Genomic DNA, 20,593 nt, shown 5'->3' with positions numbered 1-20,593 from the left:
AAGAAGAAGAACGTGCGCTGCTTTTCCAGATTTCAAAATTTGCCACGTCATGAATGTTAATTCTTCATTACGAACGCTAGTTTACAAGACCGACCGCTTCTGGCTCGTCCTTGCTTCCGAGCACGCGGGTTTGTTCTTTAGACTTTTGTCCAATGGACTTGTGTACACACGCTCGGAAAATCCAACAACAGACAATTGTCCACGGAAAATTTGAAAACCTGCTGGCCAACATTTGTTGGCGGAAAGTCCAACAACAACTGTCCGGTGGAGCGTACACACGGTTGGATTTACCACCAACAGCCTGTCATCGAACATTTAACGTCGGAAAGTCCGATCGTGTGTATGGGGCTTAAGAGACACAAAAACTACCACAGAAGAGATATAAGAGATTAGAGGGTGATCCAATCCCACTAAAAAATAAATCAGTTTTGGTGGATTTGAACTTTAAAAAATACAAGCCTTATGCCCCATACACACGATCAGAAATTCTGCCAGCAAAAGTCGGATGTCAGCTTTTGGTCAGAAATTCCGACCGTGTGTACGCTCCATCAGACTTTTGCTGGCAGAATTCCAGCCGGTAAAAGATTCAGAGCAGGTTCTCTATTTTTCAGTCAGAAAAAGTTCCTATCTGAAAATGCGTTTGTCTGTATGCCATTCGGACACGCAAAAAATCACGCATGCTCGGAAACAATTTGACGCATGCTCGGAAGCATTGAACTTAATTTTCTCGGCTCGTCGTAGTTTTGTACGTCACTGCGTTCTTCACGGTCAAAAGTTCCGATAACTTTTGTGCGACCGTGTGTATGCAAGGCAAGCTTGAGTGGAATTCTGTTGGAAAAACCATCCAAGTTTTTTTCTGACGGAATATCTGATCGTGTATGGGGCATAACAGTAAATCCAAACATTGAAGTCAAGCTCCAGAACAAGAAAGATATATCAGAGAATTCTGAGGCCAGGCTACTTTGACTCAGGCGCAGGGATTGCTTGAGTGGCTTGGAGCAGTGCAGTGCAGTACATGCAGAAATAGTAGTTGTTATGGATTATCGGACTGTATGCCAATCGATTGGAGCAGTGGCATTAGTAAACACCAAGACTGGTGCTATACAGAATCACCTTGCACTGCTGTATCAGCCAGTGCTGAGGAATGCCCTCTCAGTACAGGGCCTTATTTATCACAAAACAGGCCCAGAACAAATTTGTCCTTTTGCCCCATGGCTGGGACGAAGCATTTTCATATCTGATTAGCAAATAATTGTTTTATTCAGTATTCAGCCCATGTAGAACTAGCTGACCCCTGTGATGTGTCATTTTGGAATAATGTATATATTTTAAAAGAGGTACGACATAAAAGCTAGCTCTAAAGAACCAGAGGTCACAAACTATACTAATGTACTAATGCCGAGTACACACGACTGGACTTTTTCGACGGACTAGGTCCGACGGTCTTCCCGACAGACTTTCAAAATGAATGGACTTGGCTATACACAATCACACCAAAGACCGATGGATTTGAACGTGATGACCTACGACCGGACTAGAATAAGGAAGTTCATAGCTAGTAGCCAATAGCTGCCCTAGCATCGGTTTTTGTCCGTCGGACTAGCATACACACGAATGGATTTCTCGATAGGAACTGAGTCCGGCGGAGTTCTGGCCGAAAAATTTGAAACATGTTCTATTTCTAAAGTCCATCAGATTTTTGGACAGCAAAGGTCCGATGGAGCCCACACACACAATCGAATTGTCCGACGGATTCGTTCCATCGGACCTTTGCTGTCGAAAAGTATGGTCGTGTGTACCAGGCATTAGGGAAATCAGGCAGCCATTATAATCTGTCACATATACACACTCACCGGCCACTTTATTAGGTACACCTTCCTAGTACCGGGTTGGACCCCCTTTTGCCTTCAGAACTGCCTTAATTCTTCATGGCATAGATTCAACAAGGTGTTGGAAACATTCCTCAGAGATTTTGGTCCATATTGACATGATAGCATTACGCAGTTGCTGCAGATTTGTCAGCTGCACATCCATGATGCGAATCTCCCCTTCCATCACATCCCAAAGGTGCTCTATTGGATGGAGATCTGGTGAGTGTGGAGGCCATTGGAGTACAGTGACCTCATTGTCATGTTCAAGAAACCAATTTGATATGATTTGAGCTTTGTGACACGGTGCATTATCCTGCTGGAAGGAGCCATCAGAAGATGGGTACACTGTAGTCATAAAGGGATGGACATGGTCAGCAGCAATACTAAGGTAGGCCGTGGCGTTTATATAATGCTCAATTGGTGTTCAGAGTCACATAAGTTCCCCTTTTCCCCATTCTGATGCTCGGTTCGAACTAGAGAAAGTCATCTTCACCATGTCTAAATGTCTAAATTCATTAAGTTGCTGGCAGGTTATTGGCCGATTAGGAATTTGTCTTACCAAGAAATTGAACAGGTGTATCCAATAAAGAGGCCGGTGAGTTTAGATCAAGAAAAAAAACGCACACACATGGACTTGGGAACACAATACAACATACCCAACATTTTGGTTTTCTTTGGACTACTCGTTGTTGCTGGCTATTGACCTTATTTGTAGACCTCCAACATGGAAGTTGACTGACCACCACTCAATCTGTCCTTTTGTGAGAGTATTATCACATGTCAACAGGACTGGCAGAAGGGCTTTGGAAAGACAATAGGGGATTATGGGACAAAAAAGAATGGCTCTGCGTGTTTAGCTTACTTAGCCTAAAGTAACTCTTTTGAAGAAACAAGACCAAGTCCCATGACATAAACATTAATATACAGTATGTTTCCTACTCTGAATTTTAGAGAAGCTTTAAATAAGTTATATTTTACAACATTCCTAACTTAATTTCTTTACCATGTCTTAACTACATTTATTTCCAATTGTTCTCGCACAAGCTGGAACCAATATTGGCTTGAAAGTTATTTTGGGCTTGGTTTGCATTAACATTCTTTATTTGTGGTTGCATATGGAACAAAAAAGTTCTCATTTTTTGCGCTTGAATTTAACTTTTACTTTGGATTATTTTTTTCCTTCAGCGGTCAGGCTTTATAATCAGACCTTTTGTGCTTAACGAGCCATTCAAACCAAAATGGATATTTACATTTTAGGCAGTATCTGGTAGACCAAGTTATTTTATAGTTTCTTAAATCTCCTAGGGCACATATGTCAAACACAAGGCTTGGGGACCGAATCCGGCCCACCAGGCCTTGTCATGTGGCCCTCGCACCCAGTTTTGCAGCCAGAGCGAGGCAGAACACCATTCCGCCACCTCCGGGTCTCACACTCCCCTTCTTGCTGTCACTTGTAAACACAGAAGCCTTCTGTGTTTACAAGGGAAGGTTTTGCTCTTAGTGGCTCCTGGAAATAACAGTTCTTTACACGCACTCTTGACGGGTGACAGATCTCCAGAATCTGAGAGATCGAACGATCTCCCTACAAGGCGAGTCAGATCTGCCTACACAGGGAGGTACTAGAGCTCGGCCACGTAGGATAGAGAGATTCAAGATAGCTTTGGGGGGTTGGGGGGTCGAACAATGTACATAGCACAAAACCCTAAACCCTGCACTATGTACACAGCGCACCCCTGAACTCTGCACTCTTTGCACAGCACCCTCCTAAACCTGCACTATGTACACAGCGCACCCCTGAACTCTGCACTCTTTGCACAGCACCCTCCTAAACCTGCACTCTGTACATAGCGCACCCCTGAACGCTGCAATCTGTACATAATGCACTCCTGAACTTTGCACTTAGTACGTAGTGCACTCCTGAACCCTGCACACTGTATGTAGTGCACCCCAGATACAATCGGCCTTTGACGGCAAGCATACTGCTGATGCGGCTGCGATGAAATTGAGCTCGACATCCCTGTCCTAGGGAATCTCAATCGATTCCTTCATCCACGTTAAACAAAATGGATGGCCAAAACTTCTGCTGCTGGCTAATGTATTCTGACAATCAGCACCCATGGCTGTCAGAATACCTGAAGAGCTCTTTAACAAGGGCGGCCAGAGGTTAGTAAAAACAGGTGGCTGTGCTGTGGTTTTACCACCTACTGACCGCCCAACAATTTTAACTTGGATTGCAGAGTTTGACAGATACTGCCTATCAAATGCACCTATTAAAGATCAAAAGGAGTCAACTGATGAGCTGCCGTCCTTATTCTGCCTGGCTCCATAAATTTAAGTTTGTTGAGCCATGTTGGTATCGGCAGGGCCACTCATTCACAGAAATTGGCCAACATTTAAGCCATGTATGGCCAGCTTTAGTATAAATGAAGTTATTAGTGGACTCTAAAGGACTGAATCACCCAACAAGCCTCAACCTACAAAATATCCCTCAGGGCTTTCAGCAGGGTACTAGCTTTCAGCACAGAGTTCCTCCTCCTGCTGGCTTTTATAAAAATAAAATATCCACTGTGAAATCCTCTTAATGATCACAGAAGGTGGGTGAGACCAGTGATATGTACTGTCACTTACTATTCCCGGTAAATGGACTTAAAGTGGTTTGGTACCTAAAAATGAAAGTTCATGTTATTAAAATCAACAGATAGCATACTTACCTAAACGAACCCTGAAAAAAAAAAATATTATTTACTTACCTTTTATTTCTGATGTTTAAGCTGACTTCCGGGTTGTCCTCCCGTGGGAGTAGGCGTGGCTATCGTCCTCGCAATGGTCCCTGGGAAATTTCCCAAGAATCCATGGGGGACAATGAAAGTTTTTCTTTCCTTGTCACTGCTCTCACTGAGCATGTGCAAGATGGAGCGGAGCATGCTGGGAGCCAGACGTCATCATATACCAGGAAGTAAATGCCTGTGGGCTTCAGACGCCCACAGTTAAAATGGAAAACCCCAGAGCAGGTTTTTATAAGTCATCCTGAGGAAAAGATTCGTCGCGCCGGGGGTCAAATAAACGCCGGACGTGGATGCCAATCGAAGGTAGCACTCGCCCACCAGTGAGACAGGTAAGAAAAAAATAAAAAAAGAGTGGAATCCCACTTTAAGATGCCAAAGCACAGCTCCATATTTGCTGGAGATGTTACTAACCCAGTGATAAATTATGGGAGCTATATGGGTTAAAAATAAGGAGTTATAGAATGATGAAGGACTCCCACATTGTTGCAGAGGTTTGAAAACTCTGCAAGCAATTAAAGTTTGTTTCCATTTTCCAATTACAATAATGCTTAACAATTTTCTCACACCACATGTATTGTAAAAGAAAAATAGCACAAAAGCTTACATAGAGACCACCAGAATAAGCAGATTTCTTACCAAAAAAGGTGTAGGCTGTCTAGAGCCAGCTTTACATAACAATTTATTAGGCCTCTTTCACATGGGACGGACTCTGTTCTCATCAGCAGGTCTCACAGGTCCCCTTCTGACCGGAGCAGAGCCGGTGGATGACATGTCTGCTCACTTGCTACAGAACAGACACGGACAGAGCCAGTGTCCTATCACATACTGTCCCCCATCGGATAGTGTCCGCTGTGTACTGCGCGGACAACCACATTCCGAAAATAGCTAAAGATGAATGGCTTTTGCACCGTGAGTCCAGGTTCTAGCACCACCATCCAAGTGGACATAGAGTTAGAATAAAAAGAGCCGAGCACAGCGAGGCCGTGCCCGAAGCATGGCGAGCGAAGCGAGCATGCGAGGGGCCCTCTAATATGTGCAGCCCTATGTCCACTTGGATGGTGGGTCGAGCACCTCGACTCACGGCGCAGGTGCCGTTCATCTTCGGAGATTTTGCAAATCTTCTTCTGCTCCGTACCACGCAAGCGCTGCGCTTGCGCAGTACGGCGCAGACACTTCTAGATGGCCGTATGCTATATGTCAGAACACCGGCTCTGCTCTAGGGGTGGCCAAAAAAGTAAATGGACTCCACTGTCCGTTTATACCGACTTCCCTCCAATCTGTCTAAACAGAAGAGGACGGATCCCCTTCCATTTTTTTTTTAGCGGACTAGATCGGACCCGAATGAAGGCGACTTGAGTCCATATCATTTTAGAGTGGTCATAAGGAGTACTTCTGATTACCGGAAGTGCTGTTGAACACAAATAAAGATTTTCTTGTGATGGTATCAAGAAAAGGGAAAGTATGTGTTGTTTAAATTTTCACCGCTACGCAACATTATTATTATTGTTATACAAGATTTATGTAGCGTCAACAGTTTGTTACAACATCATCTGTGTCTTGTGATCTGTGGTCACCTATGGTCATTTTCTATTCAAATTTTTAGCTAGTACATTGATTGATGACACTTCATAAGATTGATAACATTTAATTAGGTGCCAATTGCTAGCTAGGGGTGAATGCTGAGAGTTTTGTTTTAAAGCTAAACTCTGCCCATAGAACCCCCACCCCTTCTAGCGAATCCCCCAGTGGTTTAAAAAAAAATCTAAATTCTCATCTAAATCAGAGAATTTAGATTTTTGGTCATCTTGGAATGTTTTTCTACTTAGCTACTTTTAGACATTCATGTCTTGGATCTTACATCAAATCATACATCTCTAATATTGCCCTAGATACACATATATCCAATATTACACGTTACACATGGTTAATTGATTCTAAATAATTTGAGATGTTATATTAACGAGTTCTATATTTAGTTACTTTTTAAATTCATTTTCCCTTAAAGATTTTTGTATACTCCTGCTTCTACAGGGCCGAGTGCTATTTTGCCCCAGTGTCTTTCCCAGCCCACTCAGCAGAGTTGGGGATCTTAGGGATCTGTTTTTTTTCACCCGTGGCAAATAAATCTATGAGTTATTCTCGACACCATCTAATTCTTTGGGAACCTTTGAGATTAGAGGACCACTCGCAGTGTCTGACCTATTGCTCTTAATGATACACAGCATGGGATTTCTATATAACATACTTTTTTGATCTGTGAGTAATTATTCAGAGTTTTTCAGAATGTTTATCAATATATATATATATATATATATATATATATATATATATATATATATATATATATAATCATTCTTATGTTCTAATATTCTGTTATTTATGTTTTTGAATAGAAATGTGCTTTTTGCTATATTTTCACCCCCGAAGAAAGGAGACGTTCAACGCTCCGAAACGCGTAGGGTAACGAGATTTATAGCTTATTGCACTTCATACCATTGAGAATCATGTTGTGTAAATCGCTTGTCTATGCAATGTTTTTATGATAATTTAACTAATACATTTTGTTTATCTATTTTTTCATTTGTTGTACGTGCCTTCAAAGTCCACCACCAGGGGTTTTCTTTTTGCTAGTTCATTATTAAAAGTTTTTTCTGCTCTATGTAACAAAGAGTAGGGGGGAGTGAGGGGGGGGTTTGACAAAGGAGGGTAACACAAGTAGATGTGGGGGTGCTGAAGTTGGCGAGTAGGGAAGGGAGCAAGTGAGTGAGCTGAGGTGCCATCTTCTGGGCCCAATGTGAGCCCTAGCGATCTCCCTTCTCTGTGTATTCAAGACTTAACCTCTTCTGTTATATGTCAGTCTGCCCCACCCCATGCTCCATATCAGCCATTTTACACCCCACTTTGCCAGCTGTACATGCCCCCACCCCCAGTTGCTTGGTAGTAGGGCTAGCCTAGCATGGCAGGGAATGGGGCTGGGTGTGCCAGCATGCTCATAGTGTGCCATCTTCCTAGATAAAGCCACGCAGCCCACATGCATGCAGTTTGCCACCTCCAGGGGATTTTTTGCTGCTGTGTTGCCCATTCGGTGACAAAGCAACTCACATATGAAAAGTACATATCTCACATGTCAAATCTGCATGGTCATAGTGTCCCCGTCCCACCAATCATGGAAAACTATGACTGCTTGGAGTTCTCCCAGGACTGGAGAAGATGTAGGAAGGAAGCATTGCTGCACTTAAATGGTGCTTCCCTGTCTTTCTATACTGGGGTCACACAGGAGCCGTGGGGGAAACCACATGCAATTCGGCTAGGGATTGCACCGCAACCCTGTTCAAAACACATGCGATTCTTTGCAGTGTGATTTGAGACCATTCTTTTTTGTATGGCCTTAAATCGCACCCCAAAGGTATTGGTACTCGTACTCACTGGTAAAAAAATGGTATCAGTGCTTCCCTAGTTTTAAGCTTAGGCACACACCAGCAGACAAAGGTGCCTCAGAGTGGTCGGATTTTGACTACATGGCCCACTGCCCTGCGTCATCCATGAGCACCTTAAAGTGGTTGTAAACCTAGTTACACAACTTGTGCCTAAAAGTAAGCCTATAATAACGCATACCTGTAGGTACTGTAAATATTTCCTAAACCTGCACAGTTTAGGACGAATTTACCATATACCCCTGCACGACGTCATCGGAGCATGCGCACTGAAGAAATGGTCTGCTTGTGCCGTTTCTTCAGTGCCGGTGCCATGACTGGTGGGAGTGACATCATCGTGGCTCTGGCCAATCACAGCGCCGGAGCCCGCGAACCCGGAAATAACTCCGGGAGACATTGTGCCGGTCACAGCAGTGTGCGGGGACCACTGCAACAGCTCCAATCTAAGGTAAGTATTTCATAATGAGCTAGTATGCAACGCATACTAGCTCATTAGGGCCTTTCTCTTACAGGGTTTGTTTTTTTGTTTTGTTTTTTTATGGTCTACAACCACTTTAATGGTCTCTTTTCAAACAGATTTAACCAGAGGTCTACAACCACTTTAATGGTCTCTTTTCAAACAGATTTAACCAGAGACCTGTGCTGGATGGAAAGGTGAGGCCAGGAGGCCTTCTAGGGACCTTCTGTGTCATTTTCACCTCTGTTTCTCCAACAGTGTCATAAAGCAATTCTTCAGCTGCAAAGTTTGACTAAGATGGAGAATAAAGCTCAGCGTGATCCCAGGTACCAGCCGAGTTACTCAATAGCCCTTAGGCAAAGGAGAGGATACTGGGCCCCTGATGAGATAATGTTTGTTGTGAAGATCTGTCATCTACAATGATTCACTCTTTTGGTGACTATTCTTCTCAGTGTGCACAAGGAGGAATCGAGAACTATGAAGTGTCAGCTGGAACACACATGAGAATGATTCAACGAATGTGTAGAGTGACATGGAAACCATCTGAGAAGGATAATAAGGATGCGTGGGGATAGTAGGAACTAAGAAATATCATACATGCATGTGATATACCCTGTGACTTAGATATGGATAGGCAAAGGTAGTTAACAACACCCACCCTGTCATATGATACAGTGTCCTTAGGGACAATCTAAAAGAACGTAGACTATAGGGTCAGCCTGTAATACGTCTACACAGTTGAGTTATGAAACCTTCAACCTCTTTACACCATCAAGATGACTCTCCTTGTATAGCAATCCACCACATATTGCTTTGCTGCTTAAACATCAAAGAGAACTTCCAAGAAGCTGTGATGCAGAACAAGAAGCAGCACACACGCAACACGAAACATATGGCTTATGACATTTCATGCAGCCTGGGGTCATTATTAAAGGCTATTAATGACGATGAGGCAACACAGGAGTTAGGCTAATCCTTTTCAGAAACGAGTCCCTCACTAGGAGGAAAGATACGAAGTGATCCAACTTTTGCAAATAAAGTGCTATGAACAAGAAGCTCTTTAATTTTGACGCATTAAAAGGACTACTACTTTCTTAGGCACCACAGTTTAAAGAATTAAATGAAAACAGTCATTAAAAACAAAAAATAAAATAAAAAAATCAACGTTGTAAAGAGGCAACCGGTCCCGTCACACCAGCGAATTTGTAGCAGCTGCAAGTCTTACTGATTACAATTTGTAGCTACCTACAGCACATGACTATACAGCTTCAAATGGCTGGTGTGCCATGGTTTTCAACAGCTGCACTAGATAACATGAGCAGCTACGTGAAAGTAATATTCCAATAAGAATAAAAAAAGCCCAAAAGATTGAAAATAAAAAAAAATGTAGATTTTGATGAAATACTCGGCTTCTTCTTTAGATTCAGCGCTCCAGCATCTAGCTGTTGGTGCCCTTCGACCGGATGTCACCTAGTGCCAATCAGCAAGTTGCAAAATCAAATTTGCTGCAACAAAGACCTTCCACTTCCATTCACATTTTCCCATTAACAGAAACATTAATAAGAGCAAGTTGGTTGCAACTACAAGTGACTGATGAAGTCATGTGATCTGTGACGAACACACATCGGGACTGCTGCTACCGGAAGTGACGCATATCGAGCTCGCTGCTCGTTTATACAACGCTTTATTAAACTATATCTTTGTGAGTACCTGCTTTATTTTAATTTTGAATCAAAAAAAAAAATGCTGTAATAAATTACTACACTATGGGTCATCCTTCCTCTATGCTTTGATCCCTTATACATGTTACTTGGTGAGACCCTCCTTTCTGAATACCCTAAAGCCACTCTTAGACCCCATTCACACCTGAGCGTTTTGTAGCTTGAAGCCTGAAGCTACAAAACGCTAGAGGGGAAAAAATCCATTATTCTCAATGGAGATGGTTCACATTTCCACTCCATGTCGCCTGAAGCCGAACGCCTGAAGCTCAAACAAGTTCCGGACCCTTTTTTGTCGCTCGAATTGAGCAGATTTGGGCGTTTTTCTTCTTTTAACATTGGTGACCTTTTGCCCTGCAAAAAATCGTGGCAAATCGCGGTAAAAAACGCCACAAAAATGCTGCAAAAAACGCGGTAAATTCGTGCGATTTTCTGCTTGAAAACGCTACGCTCAGGTGTGAATGCAGCCTTAAAGGGGCCACACAGCGCTCTAGGCAGGATAGGAACGCCAGCCAGGACCCGGGATACTACAGCAGGGTCCTTAAAGGGAAAGGTCACCAAGGACCCCAAAGATATACTACTTTTACACTGTTACCTTACAGCAGTAAGGTAAGGGGACACCCATAAAAAAAACTACACAGGACCACACAAGATACCCACCACCATCAGCACTGTTGTACCGAATTTCATTTACAAGCACTGGCACTTTATGCTCTTTTGGATATAATTGCTACACTTTGCACGTTTTATATATGGACACTTGATACTTTAAATTACTTTTTTTTATTTTTGCTGTTTTGATATTTTTTTTTTATTAAGTTTTATTCATTTGTGCTATATGTGTCACATTATGAGATGAATATCACAGTATACTTATTTTAGCACGTAGGTGTATCATCACTCAGAGTCACCGCTTCTGCTACTTTGATTCTTACTATCTTTTTGAAATATATATATATATATATTTATTTTTTTTAGCCACTTTGGCTCTTTTTTAATTAAGCACTTTATTGCATGTTATGCCATGTTATACTATGTTTCTGGAATTGTTTTAAAGTTTAGTAATACATTTATTGGGCTACATCACTCACGATATTAGTGAGTTACTATTGTTATGGATTACGGTTTGCTTCCCGCCTGGTTGCTTAGACATCTCCTTGTACAGCGCACCACTATTCTTTTATCTCAGTTTTTTTGTGGGTTCAGATATTTCCCTCAGTGCGTGCAGCAGTACGCTAGCTAGTAATCTCTGATCTGGCGCAGGAATATCTCTCTTTACTATTTACAAGTGTGTCGTGGCCTTCTTGGTGGAACCTTGATCCTGAAGGTGACTGGTCTGGTGCCTTGGTGTACTGAGATATGACAGGATCCTAATGTAATTAGAATACATAGAACAACTTTTCACAGGTTTTTAAAGTGGAGGAACCCTTGAAATTACCTTCCAGTCCAAAGGCATGTACATACGATCAGAAAATCGTACGAAAATAGCGGTTTTCGAAATGATCGTACGATAATCTGATTGTTAGTGGACAACTTTCAGGACAGGTTGTGTGAAATTATCTGATGGGACAAGCACAGACATTTTTCACATGATACTAAATTGTCCGATTTTAGTTTAACCACTTCCCGACCAGCGCACGACGATGTACGTCGACAGAATGGCACGGGCAGGCATATTGGCGTACAGGTACGTCCAATATTCAATGCCGCCCTGCCATCGGGAGCGCGCCGGCGGCGGCGCGCTCCCGTGCTGGTCGGGACCCCCGTGAGTCCGGTCGCGGGACCCGCGGACTCGATCGCCGCGGGCATCCCCGCGATCGTCTCACGGAGCGGCCGAATGGAGGAAATGCCGTGTAAACAGCATTTCTCCATTCTGCCTAGCAACTAGTGACGCTGATCTCTACTCCATGTGATTGGAGCAGAGATCAGTGTTCACTAAATGAAAGCCCAACCCCCCTACAGTTAGTAACACACCCCTAGGAACACTTAACCCCTACACTGCCACCCACTGGTTAACCCATTCACTGCTAGTGTCATTTACACAGGAATCACTGCATTTATATAGCAGTGATTACTGTATAAATGACAATGGTCCCAAAAATGTGTCAAAAATGTGTCCGCCACAATGTCGCAGTCACAATAAAAATCGCTGATCGCCGCCATTACTAGTAAAAAAAAAAAAATAATAAAAAATTATTAATAAAAATGCGATAAAACTATCCCTATTTTGTAAACGCTATAACTTTTGCGCAAACCAATCAATAATCGCTTATTGCAATTTTTTTACCAAAAATATGTAGAAGAATACGTATCGTCCTAAACTGAGGGAAAAAAATGTTTTTTTATATATTTTTGGGGGATATTTATTATAACAAAAAGTAAAAAATAATGCGTTTTTTTCAAAATTGTCACTCTATTTTTGTTTATAGAGCAAAAAATAAAAACCGCAGGGGTGATCAAATACCACCAAAAGAAAGCTCTATTTGTGGAAAAAAAAGGACGTCAATTTTGTTTGGGAGCCACGTTGCATGACCATGCAATTGTCAGTTAAAGCGACGCAGTGCCGAATCACAAAAAGTGGTCTGGTCTTTGACCAGCAAAATGGTCCGGTCTGCAAGTGGTTAATCAGTACAGTTTTTGTGCAAAAATACAATACAACATATTTCTAGATTGTAAGCTCTAATGAGCAGGGCCCTCTGATCCCTCCTGTATTGATTTGTATTGTAAGTGTACTTTCTGCCCTCATATTGTAAAGCGCTGCGCAAACTGTTGGGTCTATATAAATCCTGAATAATAATAATAATAATAATAATAATAATATTACATTACTTCCAAATTTTTATTGTGTTGTACGAGAATTTTCATATTCAGAGGATCATTTGTTCGATAATCTCATTGTGTATACCAGGCATAAGGAAACCTCTAACAATAGTTACTATATCTACAGCTAATGGTATATTAGTATAATGGTCATTGGGAAGAATTCTCCTTTTATTTGTGGTCAGTGGGAAGAATTCCCTCCTTACAGATAGTTCAAAAGATCATTGGTGTCAGTGGTTACTTATATCTGAGAGGCAGAAATTGCTCATTACTCAAGGAACCCCTAGCAACCTCTGAAGGAACCCTGGGGTTCCACTGAAACCTGGTTGAAAAAGGCTGATATAGCACCTGTCAGCATCAGCGTGTTCATGAGTGATAACATGCTGATATTCAGAAGAAAACACAAAGTCAGCTTGAGGGAGCAGAGTGCAATTATCAGTTCTCTGCTCTTTTTACTCCTACTGACCCAGTGCTTGTTTATTAAATAAGAACATGCTGACATAAATTGGGCTCAATAGGGCAAAAAGTAACCTACAAAGCACAAACGCCCAGAGCAGCTAATCAAAACTCACCTATCACCTCCTGTAAACTCAAATCTGATTATCTGCTATATAATTCTACACTTTGCACATGATCTTTTTTGCCCTGCTTTATTGAATATGCCTTTAAGAACATAGCAGGGTGCAATATGTTCACAGACGCCTGTAAGAAAACCTCTGTCTGTGTCTTACTTGCAATGATCCTGAAAAACAGATTTTTTTTTTCCTGAATGGGGTCTACTTAAAGCGGAGGTTCACATAAATGCCCTGTACACACGGTCGGACATTCCAACGACAAAATCCGTCTGATTTTTTCCGATGGATTTTGGCCCAAACTTGTCTTGCATACACACGGTCGCAACAAAGTTGTCGGAAAATCCGATCGTTCAGAATGAGGTGACGTAGAACACGTACGACGGGACTATAAAGAGGGCAGTAGCCAATAGCTTTTGTCTCGTAATTTATTCTGCACATGCGTTGCACTTCTCTACACACGATCGGAATTTAAACAATCAGATTTTGTTGAAGGAAAATTTTTGATCTAGCTCTCAAACTTTGCGTGTTGGAAATTCCGAAGGAAAAAGTCCAATAGAGCCCACACACGATCGGATTTTCCGACAACATGATCCGATCGCACATTTTCCGTTGGAAAGTCCGACCGTGTGTACAGGGCAAAAAAGTGAACTTCCGCTTTTCAGAACCCTCCCCCCCTCCGGTGTCACATTTGGCACCTTACAGGGGAGAGGGGGGTGCAGATACCTGTATAAAAGGGGTATCTGCACCCATTTCCGGGAATAGACTGCCACGGGAGTCACGCCCCTTTGCGTTACCCCCCCCCCCCCCCCCGCTGTGTTCTGGGAAACATACAGGTCCCAGAACACAGCGGGGACCAGTGAGGACACAGAGCACAACTCGCGAATGCGCTGTAGGGAACCGGGAAGTGAAGCCGCAACGCTTCACTTCCTGATTCCCTCACAGAGGATGGCGGCGGGGGCAGCCGAGAGATGAGGGATTGCTCAACTTTGGCTGCCGACATCGCGGGCACCCTGGACAGGTAAATATCCAGTTAGTAAAAGTCAGCAGCTGCAGTATTTGTAGCGGCTGGCTTTTAATATATTTTTTTTAAGTGGACCCCGGCTTTAAGAGTGGCTGCGGTTAAATAGTGACAACTCATCGACCACTAATATATTAGCTAAAATGACTACCAAGAATGTTCTGTATCAAAAAAAAAAATATAAAATGTATTTAGGTACAGTGTGGCAAGACAGAGTAATTGTCAAACTATCACAGCACTGAAAACTAAAATATGGCCTGACAATGAAGGGGTTGGAAAAAAATAACTGCCCCAAATCCTTTTTAAAATGGACGTAAAGGCAGAAGTTTTTATTTTATTTTTTTATTTTTTATTTTTTATAACCTTACTGCATTCTGTGCAGTAAGAGGTAAAAAAACCTTCTGCATGCAGCTCCCCCCACAGTCCCCCTAATACTTATCTGAGCACCATCTCAGTCCAACGAGGCTCTCTCCAGTCTCTCGTTCCCAATAATCAGAACAGGGCTCAGGAGCGGGCCTGCACGCGTGCCCCCATAGCAAGTGGCTTGCCATGGGGGGACTCGTCAGCGGTGTTAAGCCAGAAGCGCAGGCGGGTGACCCGAGAAGAGGAGGATCGGGGCTGCTCTGTGCAAAACCACTGCACAGAGCAGGTATGACATTTGTTATTTTAAAACAAAAAACAAAACAAACAGCTTTTAGTATAAATGTATTATGTTAGAAGGCTGGCCAGAGGCTAGTATGCATTTGTAGGAGGAGTCTGGGGGGTATATATATCCCTCCTCCTTCATCCATTTCCACATCTGCTTGTCTTCATGGTTCCCACCCACCCTTTCCCCCCCAAACCTTCATATATACACATATATACGGTTCATACACTTTTTCATATTCATACATTCAGGGTATGCCCGCTTTTAGGCGTACTGACCAGCTAGGCCAAGGCACACCTCAGGTCTTGGTAGTTAGGGTTATCGCATTTCCAAGTGAAGACTCTGACTACAAATATTACAGTGGCTAAAACTACATGGTATAGATCTGTTTATGGTGAGCTCCATTCCAGAATGTGTGAATGAGGTAGACAAAATGTGGTCAATAGGTTTTGCTTTACAAATCCTCTATCTGTAGTAATTGCACACTGTAGTGTTTGCACTGATGCATAAATATCTCTGTACATAAAAGTGCAAAATTATTACATTTACTGAAAACATCTCTAGCAACATACCGCTAACTGAGTGGCAGTCAATTCAAAAATTATAGAAGGCCCCAATACTTCCAGAGGGTTGCATAATAGCTGCACATTTTTTGTATTTCCCCTCTCAACCCTCCTCCACATTCCCCACAGTGGTGATCAGCAAGGGTCCTTTCACACAGGCTTTCCAATCAGGTCCGCTTGTCAGTTTTTCAGGCAGACCTGATCGGACTCTCCAGTCTCCCCTATATAGTTGTGGATGTCAGCGGACACATGTCTAATGACACCCACTGCCACCTGATTCAATCCTGCCCGCAAAATCCAGAGAGACATTGTGCCTAGGGTTGCCACCTTTTCTTCAAGTCAAACCTGAACACTTTAGTGGCACACAGCATTTGTTTTTTTATAGTGTAGCGGATGACATTTTGGACAAAATGTCATACGCATGTAAATTTTGTTTTTGCCTCAGAACAGTAGGGGTTCTGAGGGTTGATTACATAGGTTGGCTTTAACATCAGTCTGGCCAGGCTGTGTTTGGAAGTTCTGCCTGGTCATGTGAGCAGTGAGGTGCACATGACAGGCCAGAACCAGGCCTGGTTGGATGTTTGGGTATCTGCCTTCTCGGAGCCAATCAGTGGGAGTGCCGGGGCCCGCTGAGGAGTCTGGGTAAGGGTACTTAAGAGGTGTGGGTCACGTGTTCAGGGAAAGGAGTTTGCGGGACTCGTGTGGTCTGTTCTGGTTCCAGGACCGGGGTAGCCCCGTGAGGGGTCCCGGTAATGGGGTGTTCGACACCCGCAACATATTCCTGTTGTGCGCTCGGCTTGGAGAGGCACCACAGCTCGTGGAAGTGACCGGGGGAGGACTCTTCGGAGGAGGGCCAGCAAGTGGCATCCTGGGAAGTGCCTGGTTACTAAGTTGGGAAGGACATTGACGAATCCACGCTTTTCCAGTACCACTGAGGAGACGGGAAACGTTCCAGGTACTGAGGAAAAGGTTCCTGTTCACCCTTAGTTGCAACTTGTACACGTTTATAGGATTGCTTCAAGTTTTGAGTAAACGTGCTGACTGCCATGATCTCTGGCTAGAGATCTGTTCAGCCTTGAAGTACCCAGCTGTGAGTGGCTACACTCTGGGTGGAATTAGAGACTTTGCTAGACCTGCAGTTCAAGGTGCCTGAGTTCTTCACCCGTGCCCTCTGTTCCTATGAGAGACAGTGTTATTGGATGTTACTACTGCAAAATAAAACCTTTGTGAAAGGACTTCATCTGTGTCAGTGTTCAAGTCGTTGGGTATCAACCCTGGGAACCCCTAGACGCGGAAGAGCAGGCCAGGAGAAGGTAACTGGTAAGCCCAACAAGCCAAGGCCACCCAGCAAGGGTTGTAGCCACTACAATAGTATAAACTATACATATATTTTGCTATTAAATAACATTTCTAATCATATGAAGTTAATAACAAGAGTCCCCCTTTACATCAGAGTCCATAGAGTTCCCCCTTTACATCTGAACTCCCAGAGTTTCCTTTCACTGTAAGGGGGGACTCTGCAGACTCTGATTTAAGGGAGAACTCTGGGGGCTCCAACATAAGGGATGCTCTGGGAACCCTGATTTGCTTTAGTGTACTTACTCAGAGCAGGAGAGAGAAGGGGGGAGACTTCAGTCACAGACAGATGGATGGTGAGCTCACTCACCCCTTGGCAGTCAGCACCTCTCATCCAGATGTATCTGAGGCTGCTGGACTTCAATCCCCAGCGCTATGCCTCAGAATAAGAAAGTTGGGGCTAGACATTTGGAGTGTGGGCAGACACAGAGGAGTAGGGATGGGGGGGAAGAGGTGCAGATTGAGCCCTCTCTCCCCGTTTGTGTGTGTGTTTGGGGGGGGCGGGGTTTGTTAATGCTTGCTTTAGGGGCTGTGGAAGAATAGCAGACACTCTCAGCTTAGACAACTGCAGCCAGCAACCCTGCTTGGAAGCCATAGTCCAGTCTAAATAATGTCTCCGGGTTTCATGCAGTCTGAAACCCAGATGTGTGATTCCAAACCCAAACTGTCCGGGTGAATTCTGGACAGGTGGCAACCCTAATGGTGCTCCTATTTTCCCATCCATCCGGCTGATTGGATAGAAACAGACAGGTGGTCCATTTCCACCCAATTTCCCCATAGAGGGGAGCAGGACTGTGCGTTTCCGCTCTGCATAGCAGAATGGACAGGACCTGTTATCAGCCTGCTCAGCAGGGATCAATGGAGCGATGCCCCGCTGAGCAAGCGGAATCCACATAACGGAGGCGCCCGCGTGAAAGGGGCCTAACAGTGTCTTTAGACAACCTTCTCTGTATTGGCAGTGCTTTTTTTTTTTAATTGCCACCAACCCTGCATTGCTCTTTAGTACAGTGTTGTCTTTTAACCTCGCAGTACAGTGCGTTTTGATTTCCTAGACAATCACAGTGGTGTGCAGACACTGCACTGCTGCGAATACTGCCAGTCACCCGCCAGTAACCTGCAGCTTAGGACCACTGTTCTCTCTGTGACAGCACCAGTCTCAGTACAGCAGTCCTCAACACCCCCTTTAAAGGAAACTATAAAGGCTCATTTACACTCACGTGTACTTCACACTCCGCATGAAGGGTCCAATCTTGGATGCCAGTTACCAGTCATGATGAGTTGGCTCTTGAACTTCTGTTGTCCTGGTGTAGAAAATAAATGTTATACAATAGAGCATTTCTGATTGTTCAGAAATAAATGATCAGACCCCTAACTGGTATTAATCGCTAGTGTTCAGTTGGATTAACCTCTAATGACTGTCTATTACTGTCAGTGACAGTAATCAGTAAACAGTGCCAGGACAAGGCCAACCATTGCCCATGGTGAAGATTGAAAACTGTGTGAGGATGCTCCTTGCTCTGCACCATAACAGTCCAGTCTCCTGCACTGAGGGAACTCTTGCCACTCCTGTCATTTGAGGCACTCTGTCACCTGTAAACAGGGCCAGGACAAGGGGTGGGTGGGAGAGAAAGTTGCCCTGGGTGCAATGGGGACAATGCAGGGATGGGGGCACCTTCCTTCTGTTGCAAGGCTGACAGGGGTAGTGACAGCAGCTGTGATTTTAGTAAGTGAGTGACTGTTGGGTGTAGGATCCCCTAAACTTGCACATCATGAATGTGGGGGGGGGGGGCACAGTTTGGTATCTTTGCCCTGGGCGCTGGCTGACCCTGTCCCAGCACTGCCTGTAAACACAGAAGTAGGCACAGGAGGTGTTTACAAGTGACAGCTGGGAGCTCAGGGCTAATGCTAGAGGCATCACAATGCTTTGGACAAAAAAAAAGCCCTGCTGACAGTAGTGACATTCCCAGGTATGGATATTTTTCCAAAGTGACATTGTTCAAGCTTAGACCAATGTAACTGTGCATATACCATTATATCCTTCTAGAAGCTGGAAATCACTGTAGTACACACCGCTACTCCTTCAATCTTCAATAGCTTCCGGATCACGGGACCAGTTGCCCTGTTGCATAGTGAACACAAGAGGTCGTCTGCTCAGCATGGGCGAGATTTAAGGATTGCTTTGCATTTTCTAAATGCAGGGCTTTTTTTCAGTGGGAACGCGGGGGGAAACACAGTTCCGGCACCTCCAGCACTGACTGTATGCAATGGTAAGGGGTGGTGGGGTGTGCTGCAGGGTCTATTGATGCTGGCTGCTGAGAGATCTATTCTATCTAGAAGGAATCTATTTTGCAGGGGGGTCTATTCTTACTGGTGGGGGACCTATTGTTGCTGGGGATGGGTCTTATATCGCTGAGGGGTCAGTTATGGCTGGGGGAGATCTACTGTTGAGAAAGGGGACTATTGTTGCTGGCTGCTGGAGAGTCTATTGATGCTGGCTTTGAGGAGATCTGTTGTTGCTGCCGGGGGATTTTCTTTTGGGTGGCCCATTGATAATGGGGGGATCTATTGTTGTTAGAGGGGGCTTTATTGTTAGTGGCTACAGGGGATCTATTTTACTGCTTTTCTTATCATTAACAAATTCCATACAAATTACTTATCACCACAAAATTATACTTGGTTCTGTATTCTCTAATGGGGCAATAATGGGAGGTAGGTAGATGGTGCTTGGAGGTGGAGAAAAGGGGCGACTCAGAAAGGGGGAGTTCCTGCACCTATTCTCTGAGAAAAAAAGCCCTGTCTAAATGAGTACATAGTGCTCACTGATTGAACAAGGAGGAGAGGTGGGGTGGTGACATCAGGGAGATCAGACAGGTATAGCAAATTAGACATGTGCAAACTGAAATATTTTGTTTCGGAACTTCGTTTTCGTCTGAAAAATAAATTTATTTAGTTACTCCCGAAATTCGTTTTTATTTATTTTGTTTCATTAACAAATGCATTCGTCCGAAAATCCGAAATAATTAAGGTCCAATCTGTCATTGAAGGCTTATGGAGTCTGTTGAATGTTCTAAGAAGATTTGGCGGAGCAGCTAAACTGTATGACGCGGCAATCGTACATTTCGGTCGAATGCTCCACCTACAAGCTATAGTAGAATTCTAATGTTGTATGACACTAGTAATAATTATATTTATTAATTATTATTCTTAGTCAACCAACATTGGAATTCTTCTATAGCCTATGTGCGGAGCATTTGACCATAAATGTCCACTCGTGGCGACTGCTTCGTCGAATCTTTTCTCTCTATGTCGAATAATCTTGGACTAATAGAGTTAGGTTAGGCACATTCGA

At 43.7% G+C, this 20,593-nt stretch overlaps 1 long non-coding RNA gene across 1 annotated transcript in view; it reads right to left on the bottom strand.

The window, feature by feature from the left end:
• The window catches only part of LOC143983039 (uncharacterized), a 292,655-nt gene extending 274,107 nt beyond the window's left edge, over window positions 1-18,548 (bottom strand). The window contains exon 1 of the long non-coding RNA XR_013274553.1: window positions 18,462-18,548. This is a non-coding gene — a long non-coding RNA (uncharacterized LOC143983039). The remainder of the gene's footprint in view (window positions 1-18,461) is intronic.
• Between the last annotated feature and the right edge of the window lie 2,045 nt (window positions 18,549-20,593).

This window comes from Lithobates pipiens, unplaced genomic scaffold (genome assembly GCF_037356315.1).
Source record: "Lithobates pipiens isolate NorthernLeopardFrog02 unplaced genomic scaffold, aLitPip1_a1.2 Scaffold_1, whole genome shotgun sequence".
Taxonomy (NCBI): Eukaryota; Metazoa; Chordata; class Amphibia; order Anura; family Ranidae; genus Lithobates; species Lithobates pipiens.
The sequence above is the reverse complement of the archived record's forward strand: the minus strand, read 5'-3'. Positions and strand labels throughout refer to the sequence as shown.